Source organism: Taudactylus pleione, unplaced genomic scaffold (genome assembly GCF_031769625.1).
Source record: "Taudactylus pleione unplaced genomic scaffold, aTauple2 ptg001276l, whole genome shotgun sequence".
Classification (NCBI taxonomy): domain Eukaryota; kingdom Metazoa; phylum Chordata; class Amphibia; order Anura; family Myobatrachidae; genus Taudactylus; species Taudactylus pleione.
Window position 1 is genome coordinate 232,538 of NW_028285676.1, and position 11,529 is coordinate 244,066.

Consider the following 11,529-nt stretch of genomic DNA (forward strand, 5'->3'; position numbering starts at 1 on the left):
TAAAAAGACAATTACTGCCCAGCATACAGTCAGAGGATGTGTATAGTCAGAGCAGGCAGGACGTCTTTTATCTGGTGCAATCACACAATAACACAGGGGGTAAGACCGACATGGCTCCCATAACCAACCAAACTATCTCACACAATATAAATACATTTTACATTTCAAAGGAGCTACCATATCTCCGTCTTTCTGATATCTACCATCCAAAGCAGCTGCTTCCTAATACACAAACTGATTTAGCATTTAGCATAACGGTCTCTTAAAATGTCAATATAACAAATCGCAGGAACTGGTAACTTACATTCATCCTCTCATATATCTATGCATCAAACCAGTTTTGCTTTCCCAGTATTAATACCTTCAGTTCTTAGGAAATTCCACAATAAAGAAATTATTAAAAACAAAAATAGTTTTTCCCCAAAAAACGTATTTTACATAGAGACACACAGGAGCCTCCCTTAGCGTTCCCGCTAAGCGGTTTTAGCGGGGTGCCGTGCACTACCTGATTTAAAAAGGACAGAATGCACCCTGCATTTTGGCAGCGCCCCGCTAAAACAACATGGCGGATGTCATTCCCACCACGGGGCCGCAGTGTCCAGCAGGTGGGAAAAATAGCGGTGCAGCAAATCACCGCTGGTGAATAGATGCCGTGCACATGCGCATAGAGGGGAGAGCTTGGGGGCAGCACGGCATGTCCGGAAGTGCCGGGCACGTGTCTTACAGATACACCCCTTTTCTCATGGCCACGCCCCCTTTCCAGGCCGGACCTACAATGAACACTGCTCCCTATTCTGCATTCACCAACCCTCCACTGCCAGGCTGGGGCGATTACCATATCACTTCCCAGGGCCGTAACTAACGGTACAGAGCACTGCATGGCGGGGGGGGCGCTGATCAGCGTCGCTTGTCAATTTTATGTTTATTATCGTTCTCACTTATACTTGCCCAAGCACGCTCAGTCACATTCTCCTTTATTTATACCCAGGACTCGAACCCATCCGCCCCTGCAAATTCTATATGTGAGACAATAATCTTCTGTAAATAATAACCAGCATTGCAGCTGAGCAGATGGATGTAATGTGTGGTTGCAGGGGATGAGCCCCGTGAGGCCACACCCCTTTATCGGGCACAAGCCTTATGTCCCTATTTGATAAATGGGGGACTGTGGTTTGGGGAAGGGGAAGCACCAATGTTCTGTGTGGCCCAGAGCACCAAAGAGTCTAGTTATGGCTCTGTCACTTCCTAGGTCTAGATGGCGATTCCTTATACTGTACAATAATCCTATAAGTGTACAGTCTATACATATAAATATGCATTTCCACAACATCGCACAGCGCATTAAATAGAAGACGTAACACAACATCGCACAGCGCATTAAATAGAAGACGTAACACAACATCGCACAGCGCATTAAATAGAAGACGTAACACAACATCGCACAGCGCATTAAATAGAAGACGTAACACAACATCGCACAGCACATTAAATAGAAGACGTAACACAACATTATTCAGAGTTGGAAAAAAAAAGTAAAAAAAAAACAACTTTTCTTTTGTTTGAGCCGTTACTTTTGCATTATTGTTTAAATGAAAAAAAAACGACTCTTGCTGTGTGTTAGACGCTTAGATCAATCACGTTTTCATGCTTTCTAACATCAACAAACCAAAGTTATTAGGGTTTGATATGATTATTTGACATCTTCCAATAAAACCAAATTTAAGGTGCCTACACACATGGCGATATTGTACACAATTTGCCCAATTCCGACGCATCGTGACGACAAATCGTGTAAAATATGCCCAAATCATGAGTGTCCACTCACGATCACAATGCCGATGCGCGTACCCGCTGGTCGTATATCGCATCTTCAGATCTGCCGTGCTGTAGGGCAGATTTGCCAATCTGGGAGTCGATGTGGTGCTGATCGTGAGAACATTTTTTTTACTCGCGATCTATCGCACGTCCCGTAACTTGATTGATAGATTCTTGTACACGTCCAATCGCCATCTTGTGCGGCATCGTGATTTGAAGGAGAAGGAAGGACGTGATTCAGCCTGCACACCCAAAGTCTGGACTTATTTGTTTTGGGGAGTATTGCTGCTGCATTGATGCACCTGTAACCACTGTCCACCAATGTAAGACCCACTGTCCACCTATAAATGCATGATCCAGCCACCTGGCCGCCTGTCCACCAATGTGAGCCACCCACCTACCCACTGCCCACCAATGTCACCCATCCTCTGTCCCCCTAAAATTATAAAGCATGATCCAGCCACCGGCTGCCTATATGCGGCGGGCGGTGGCTGAGCCACAACGGGAGTCTCTGGTCTTGATGGCCGAGCAAGAGAGACAAGAGGAGGCGGCAGAAGTGAGTGCACCATCTGAGGATATTTTGGTAAGTAGAGACACAGGGCCTCATTCAGAGGTGGTCGGAGAATGCAAGCGGTCGCTCAGAAACTGGGCAGCCGCTTGCATCCTGACCGCCCGCCTGTTTTGGTCGTTAGGCTGTGGGTTTACACCCACAGCTCTAACGACCGCTAGGGTGATGGTCGCGATGGTCAGAGACCATCGCGACCATCGGGGCTTACGACGAGACCCTAGGGTAGGGTCTCACTTGTCGTAAGCCCCGGAGAGCTTCTGGCTCTGTCAGAGCCGGAAGCTCTCCACTGACATCACTAGTGATGTCAGTGGGGCCTCCCCCAAACGGCAGGCGTTCCCATGGGAACGCCTCCGTTTGGCCTGCCACCCCCCCGGCCCACCTTCCAAACGGGGCGAGCTGTCAATCAACATCGACAGCTCGCCCCCTTTGGAAAGAGACTCGCTACGACCGGCGCTGTCGGTTGTAGCGGGTCTCACGCATGCACACGAAGGAGCCGGCTCCCTTGTGCGCATGCGCACTTGACAAACATCGAGGCGGCCGTGCGGTCGTAGACCATACGGCCGCCTCTGAATGAAGGCCACAGTTCATACACCAAAACTTTTTTTTATTTTTATTTTTTAAACAAAACATTTTAGATCAATCCCAATTGTCCATTATAGTCAGTTATACCACAGACAGTCCTCCTGCCATGGCACCGCACATGGTCCATTGAAATAGGCCATGTACTCCACCCTCACTTCTATGGCACGTGCTGTTGATGTTGTGTGAATTGGAGGTGCAGACACTGATGTAACCTGGGCAATCTCCTCCGGAGGTCCTGCATCTTCTGGCCTAGCTGTGACTGGTCCCCGCTGTGTCGTTGTCCTCCGCAAAAAGTTATGCAGCACACAGCACGCCATCACGACCCAGTCTATCTTGTCCACACGTAGGTTTATGGTGGTGTGGAAAATGCAGAACCGGTTACTAGTATTCCAAACGCATTTTCCACAATGCGCTGTGCCCGGGATAGACGATAGTTGTAGACCCTCTTCTCTCTGGTTAGGCTCCTCTGTGCAAATGGCTTCATCACATGCGCATGTAAAGCAGGGTTCGACAAATCCCGGTCACCAGGTCGCCATGACAACTAAGATTTTACACCTGGCGACAGGATTTGTAGAGACTCCGGCCAGGCAATGACGACAGTGAGGATTCGTATGGACACAAAACAAAACTCTGCTCTGAGTCTGCGCACTCCGTCTCCAAAACTATATGACTATTTTGCATCCAACGGTAGTCATGCAAATTAGGACCCACCCCCATTTTGTGATTGGAGGCGCTTAGTTTCAAAGTTTGCGCGGCTCCTGAAAGACGTGTTGCAGCGCTGACAAGAGTATTGGCCTGCCGGTAAGTAACACACCTAACAATGTGCGGAGCCATGGCAGCAGTGAGGGCGATCTTGCATTGACAGCCCCTCAGCACCTCACTGGCCTGCGGCCGAGATCACACAGCCCGCTGGTAGAATTCTGGACTTCCATTGGAACCTGGGAGCATTGGTGGCAGTGTCAGTTCACTGAAGAGCTCCGGAGCGCCTAGCGACTGAGCGCACAGCCCGCCGGTGAGCAAGTGGCACATTACCGGGCTTTTTTTTATGTGGCACAAGGTGAATCCTGCTGGCAGTGGGAATATACCCCAGGACTGTGTACACTAACACTAGGGACGCTGCAGCACGCACAGCAGTATCCGCTTAGCCCCCCCTGGCTAAAGACACACAGAAGCAACCCCGGGAGAAGGGCCGCTGTGCCAGTGTCACTCGGACATGCTGCTGGCTGCCAGTGTAGGCTGGTTTGGCTCTCTTGGCTGCCTCTTCCTACCGAGCAGGAATGTACACTTGCCAGCAATATACGGGCAGAGTGGGCCAGGGCTCCTTGATAGACAGCTTCAACAGGATTAGCTCCACGTGATTCACTCCCTGGTGTTCCTGCAGTTGCCCAGCTACAAGTCAGGTACTTGCCCACCTATCCTTCTTCTGGTGTCTCAGATCCCATGCCAGGCAGTAGCTGCAGGGACGGAAGCCTTGCCTCCCTCTACCCATTCATTTAACTTATAAACATTGCCACATTGGGGCATACTGTGTATTGTGGGCACTGTGGTGGTGCAGATTATTTATTGGGGGTACTGCAGTATGGCATTTTATGTATTGGAGGCACTGTGGTGGGGCAGACTAAATGGCATACTATTAATTGGACACCGGAGACGGGCATGTATCATGGTCTGATGTAATGTGGGGAAGCCTGAGGACCATTGAAGGGGCATGGGTGGTGTTCTATAGTTTTTTAATATTCTGATTGCAGACGACAGTCTGGCTCCTAACTTTTTAATCTGGCTCCTAGATTTTGAAAAAATTTGTCAAGCCCTGATGGAAAGCAAAAGCCTCGTCTGCGACGAAAACGTAATGTAGGCCATGCTGTCTCTCGTCCAGTGACGGCAAGTGGAGGGTTTTGTTAGCGAGTCTCTGGTAGAATGCCGTCTGTTTGAAGGGCCCACCATCCGAAGCACGGCCATTCTTGCCAACATCCACTAACAAAAATTCCTAGTTGGCATTCACCACTGCCAGGAGAACGATGCTGAAGAAGCCTTTATAGTTGTAGTAGGATGATCCGGTGTTGGCAGGTGGGTTGATGCGGATGTATTTTCCATCGATGGCTCCTCCGCAGATAGGGAAATTCCAACGTCATTCAAACTCTTCAGCGATGCTCTTCCACTCCTCCACGGTGTTTGGAAACTAGAAAAATAGTAAAAAAATGGGTTAAAACATGACCATAATATTTTTTCTCAATTATTTTCCTATACAGACTCCCACCCGGATATGTCAACAACTCCGGACATCAGTCTGATCGGGGACAGCGAGGTGGATACCTCATCCCCATGCCCACTGACCATTCAACCCCCCCCCCCCCCACAACATCTTCCGCACCTCCCCAAAGATTTTAAAATAAACGGCAGGGGAAAAATATGAGATATGGTAAGAACTTACCCTTGTTATCTCTATTTCTACGAAGTCCATAGGGTTCCACAGGATACCTTGGGGGTATAGGTGTGACGTCAGTCGCAGGGCACCAAAGAGTTAAGCTTTCAGCCTCCCAGGATGCACTAGGTCCCCCTCCTATACCCCGCCCCCGGGCCAAGGCACCTCAGTTAGTTACCAAGCCATAGGCCGGAGGAGGAGAAGGAAGAGAGAGAACAAAGATCTGGACACATACAAGAATCACATTCTCACCAGAGGGAGACGGAAAACCGGTGACCAGAGCAAAGCCCATCTGCAGCACAGGTGCGACAGGGCGGGAGTCCTGTGGAACCCTATGGACTTCGTAGAAATAGAGATAACAAGGGTAAGTTCTTACCATATCTCATATTTTCTACTTCAGGGTCCATAGGGTATCCACAGGATACCTTGGGGATGTCCCAAAGCAGTATCCTTTAAGGGTGGGGACGCTCCTGTGCAGAAAGGAAAATCCGCCGCCCGAAGGAAGCATCCTGAGAGGCGAAGGTGTCAAACCTGTAATACCTCACGAAGGTATGGACAGAAGACCACGTAGCAGCCTTGCAGATCTGAACTGCAGAGGCACCACGTCGAGCTGCCCACGAAGGACCCACAGACCTAGTGGAATGAGCCTTCAGAGAAGGAGGGACCGGTAGGCCTTCATGAAGATAAGCTTCAGAAATAGCCATACGGATCCAGGCTGCCAAAGTTTGCTTTGAAGCAGGCCAACCCTTTTTACGGAAGCCATAGAGGACAAACAAAGCGTCCGACTTCCTAAACGAAGAAGTGCGGTCAACATAAGTCCTTAAGGCCCGCACAACATCCAAAGAGGCCTCACCCACGGAAAGACCCGGTGAGTTAAAGGCCGGAACAACTATTTCCTCGTTAACATGAAACCGGGAAACAACTTTGGGAAGAAACTCGGGCCGAGTGCGGAGCACTGCCCTGTTCCCATAAAAAACCAAGAAAGGGGGTCTACAAGAAAGAGCCCCTAACTCAGAAACACGTCTGGCTGAAGCAATGGCCAGAAGGAAAACAGTCTTAGCTGTTAGCCATTTAAGATCCACTGAGCCCAGTGGTTCAAACGGCGGTCCTTGGAGAGCCCTCAGGACCACAGCCAAATCCCAAGGCGCCACAGGTGGAACAAAGGGCGGCTGAATGCGGAGAACACCCTGCATAAAGGTGCGCACATCCGGGATTGTTGCAATCCTACGGTGAAACCAGACAGATAGGGCCGAAACCTGTACCTTCAAAGAAGCAAGGCGAAGCCCATGATCTAGTCCCGCTTGCAGGAAGGCGAGAATCCGAGACAGACGAAACTCCCGCGGTGCATAACCTCTCGGTCGACACCACTGGAAGAACGTATGCCACACGCGATGGTATATCCTCGCGGAAGACGGTTTCCGAGCTCGTAACATGGTACGCACCACAGAGCTGGAAAACCCCCGGGACCTCAGCATGGCCGTCTCAACAGCCACGCCGTCAAAGACAGCCGAGTCAGGTCCGGGTGAAGGCAAGGACCCTGAGACAGAAGGTCCGGTCGTAGCGGCAACCGCAGAGGACTGTCCACGGACAGACCCTGAAGGTCTGAGAACCAGTGCCGTCTGGGCCACGCGGGAGCTATCAACAGGAGCGTCCCTCCTTCCTGTTTGAATTTCCGGATTACCCGTGGAAGAAGGGAGACCGGAGGGAACAGGTATGCGAACCGGAACGTCCACCGGACGGACAGAGCATCCACCAGAGACGCCCCTTCGTCTCTTGTGCGAGACCCGTACACCGGCAACTTGTTGTTGTGCCGGGACGCCATGAGGTCGATTTCTGGAAGACCCCACCTGTCCACCAGTAGTTGAAAAACGTCCGGGTGCAGGGACCATTCCCCCGGATGAACGTCCTGGCGACTTAGAAAGTCCGCCTCCCAATTTAGCACTCCCGGGATGAAGACCGCTGATATGGCCGGAAGAAACCAGGATCCGAGAGACCTCTACGAGAGCCGCCCGACTGCGAGTTCCTCCTTGCCTGTTTATGTAGGCCACGGTGGTAGCGTTGTCCGACTGGACCTGCACCGGGCGACCCTGGAGAAACCGCTGTGCCTGCTGGAGAGCATTGAAGACCACACGGAGTTCCAAGATATTTATTGGAAGCTCCGCTTCTGTCGGCGTCCACCTGCCCTGGAACAAGTGTGGACCCGAAACTGCTCCCCAGCCCCGAAGACTGGCGTCCGTTGTCAACAGGACCCAATTTGGAACCCAGAACGGACGTCCCTTGTTGAGGTGGGTCGTCTGTAACCACCACGCAAGGGACAGGCGAACCTCCTGGGTGAGCACAATCGTCTGGGACTTCAGAGACTGAGGCAGCCCGTTCCACTTGGACAGGATCAGGTGCTGCAGAGGTCTGGAGTGAAACTGGGCGTATTCCACCATGTCGAACACCGACACCATGGAGCCCAGTAACCTCATCGCCGAGTGTAAGGACACCCGGTGGCTGTGCAGGCAACTGCGCACCCTTGACTGTAAAGCAGAGATCTTGTCCTCCGTCACGAAGATCCTTTGCTGTCCCGAGTCCAATAAGGCTCCAAGATGCAGAATCCTCCGAGACGGGATTAGAGTGGACTTCTGCCAGTTGATTAGCCAGCCGTGCCGTTGCAGCAGTGCAATGGTCAGGTCCAAGTGGCGTAACAGGAGCTCTGGAGATCCTGCCACCAATAACAGGTCGTCCAAATACGGCAACATGCGGACTCCCTGCAGCCGCAGAGAAGCCGCCATGACCGCCATCACCTTGGTGAAAACACGTGGTGCTGTTGCCAGGCCAAAAGGTAACGCCCGAAACTGGAAGTGGTCGCTGCGGATTGCAAACCTGAGGAACTGTTGATGGCGCAAAAGAATAGGGACATGCAGGTAAGCGTCCTGTATGTCCAATGACACCAAGTAGTCCCCAGGTTCCAGCGCCAGAATGATGGACCGTAGGGTCTCCATCCGAAACTTCGGGACCCGCAAAGACTTGTTGAGTGCTTTGAGGTTGAGAATCGGACGATATGACCCATTGGGTTTCTGTACCAAAAATAGATTTGAATAGAAACCCTGGCCCCTCTGGGAGAATGGAACAGCCACTATAACTCCAGCCTGGAGCATAGTGTGCAATACCTTCCGCAGCTCCGTAGCCTTGTTCCGGTCTGATGGGAGACCCGTGGTGAAGAAGCGAGCCGGGGGTCTGTGCCGGAAGGAGAGGGCGTATCCATGGGAAACCACCTCCAGAACCCAAGTGTCTGTCGTAGTGGTCGACCAACACTGGGCGAACTGTAGCAGGCGGCCTCCCACCCTGTGATCCCCCAAAGGGAGGCCCGGACCGTCAGGCCGCAGGCTTGTCATCTGGCTTGGGGGCCGGACGTCTGGTACTCCATGCCTGCTTCCGGGGCTTGACCGATTTCTTAGGGCCAGCCTGTCGAGGAAACGACTGTGGTTTGGGCCTGCCCTGGGCCCTAGATGACCGAAAGGACGATGGTCCCGAACCAGAAGGAGCAGCGGCCGACGGGAGACAAGCAGATTTGGCTGCCGCCAGCGTGGCCACAATCTTATCCAGATCCGGACCGAAGAGAACTTCTCCGGTAAACGGCAACGCTTCCAGACCTTTCTTGGAATCTGCGTCCGCCTTCCAGGATCGCAGCCACAAGGTGCGACGAGCAGCTACCGCTGCTGAAGAAATTCTAGACACCAGAGTACTAATGTCTAGAGCCGCCTCGTTGATGTAGGTGGCCGAATCACGGAGATTGCCAATCAACTCCGCCTGTTCGGCCGGACAGTCGGATTCAAAAGAAGCCTCTAATGAATCCGCCCAGCGCTCCATCGCTCTGGCAACCCAGCAAATGGCCATAGCCGGCCGTGCTGCCCCCCCTGCAAGGGAATAAGCGGACTTCAGGCAGATTTCTACCTTGCGGTCCGTAGCATCCTTAAGGGAGGACATGGATGGCAATGTGGCACTACGGACAAGACGGGTCACGTGAGAATCCACCTGTGGAGGGGATTCCCACTTAGCAAAATAATTATCCGCGAACGGATAAGCCACCGCCAGGCGTCTCTGCGGCTGGTATCTTTTGCCAGGTTGTTTCCACGCCTCCTCTAAATGGTCCACCAACTGACCCGAAAGAGGAAAGACTGTGGCATCGCCCTTCACATCTTTGAAAAAGGCATACTTAGATTTAGCCGCTGGGGGAACTTCGTCCTCAATCACCAAGGCTGTGCGGACCGCCCGAATAAGTCCAGGAATATATACTTTGGACTTAGCATCAGCGTCCTTAGTATGGAGAGGTTCCTGATCGTAAGGATCTAGAATCTCCCCATCATCAGACGTCCCTTCGTCATCCTCATAAGGAGCGGACAGAGACGCCACCGGCCTTTTATGAGACCGCATCACAGACTCCCCTTGCAACACATCCGACAAGTGCTGTACAGAACTCGTCAGGGAGTTAACCCACGCTGGCTCCTGAGAACCCGGGAGCGGGGAAATAGGGAGACTGTGGGGTACCACCAATTGTCGTGGGAACCCCTGCATGGGTGACGACACCACAGACTGCTGGGACAAACCCATCGGAGTAAACGCGGGCTGCGGAGCTAACTGGCCCACTAAAGCTGTTAACGCCTGAGCGAAACAAGCCCAGGGCGGCTCCTGTACCGGTGCTGTAACCGTAATAGGCCGCGCCATGGACAAACACTGCCGGCAAAGGCCCTCCGCGCTACCCTCCCCCTCCGCTAACGGTACTTTGCACGTGGTACACTGTAGCCGGAGGGGAAAATCACTTTCAGACATGATGGCACCACGTATGTGACCTCTCTCACCAATTAAGTATTAAATAGGCGAGAGACCACCCTGCAGCACCGCACCGCAAGGGCTTTAGCAGAAGAACAGGGACAGTAATAAAGCTGACAGTTTAGAGAAGAAAAGTTACAGGCAGCGCTAGCACAGTCACATACAATGCAGAGAAATAACAATTCCTGCACTAACAGCGCTGATCACTCAACTACACAGACACAGGGCCTGGTAGGACACAGCGCTGCATACACAGACCTGAGCCACAGCGGAGGAGAGGTATGCGGGGGGACCCAGACCACGATGCTTCCTTCCAGACTTCCAGCAGCGCTCACCATGCGTTTTGGAGAAGATGGCCGCCGAGGAGCAGAGAGAAGCTGGCCTGGGGGAGGAGCGCTGACACAGGACCAGTCAGCACAGTGCAGAGAGGGCTGTGTGCAGCGGGGGAGGCGCCGGCTGTGAGACAGGGAAGGCGTGCTCCCCTGGCATGCATTTAACCCCTGGGACGCCGCAGCGCTACCGCTCTGCTGCGATCCGCTGTCCCAGGGGGTAGTGGAAAGCGCAGGTTCAGTACCTGGCTCCACGCTGCAGCCAGTCCCCAGGGAGCCCCCTGCCTGGGGACTTAGGACCATGTGATCAGCGGGGACCCACCGCGGGACCCCGCTGCTTACCTCTGTCCCCCTTGAATCCGGCCATGGTCCGGAGCATCTGGGGTCACCGCTAGCTGTGACCCCAGACGCCCACCAGCATCCCCGGATCAGTACCGGCGTTCTGGTACCGGCGGGGTGTAGGGAAGACAGCATGGACGTCAGGACTGACTGTCCATGCTGTTCATCCAGATGTGCAGCCACAGCTGCATGAAGAAAAAGCTTCAGGGGCTCTTCTAGCCCCCACTCCAACAGGTGCACCCGACTCCGGCCGGGCACCAAACTAAACTGAGGTGCCTTGGCCCGGGGGCGGGGTATAGGAGGGGGACCTAGTGCATCCTGGGAGGCTGAAAGCTTAACTCTTTGGTGCCCTGCGACTGACGTCACACCTATACCCCCAAGGTATCCTGTGGATACCCTATGGACCCTGAAGTAGAAAAGCAGCAGCAACCCACCGAGCCGGAGGACATATTCCTGCAGCAGCGGAACGAATCCTCCAAAGACAACCGGACCATATTGATAACTTTACATCACATATAAATAGCGCAATGCGCAATATGAATGGCCAAACACAGAAGGAGTTCCAGAGGCCGGTCTATGGGCTGCTGATTAGGGCTCTCAATTCCAATCTGCATATATCAACATATATATCAGATCCTCTTATGTGCTCACCTGCCCCA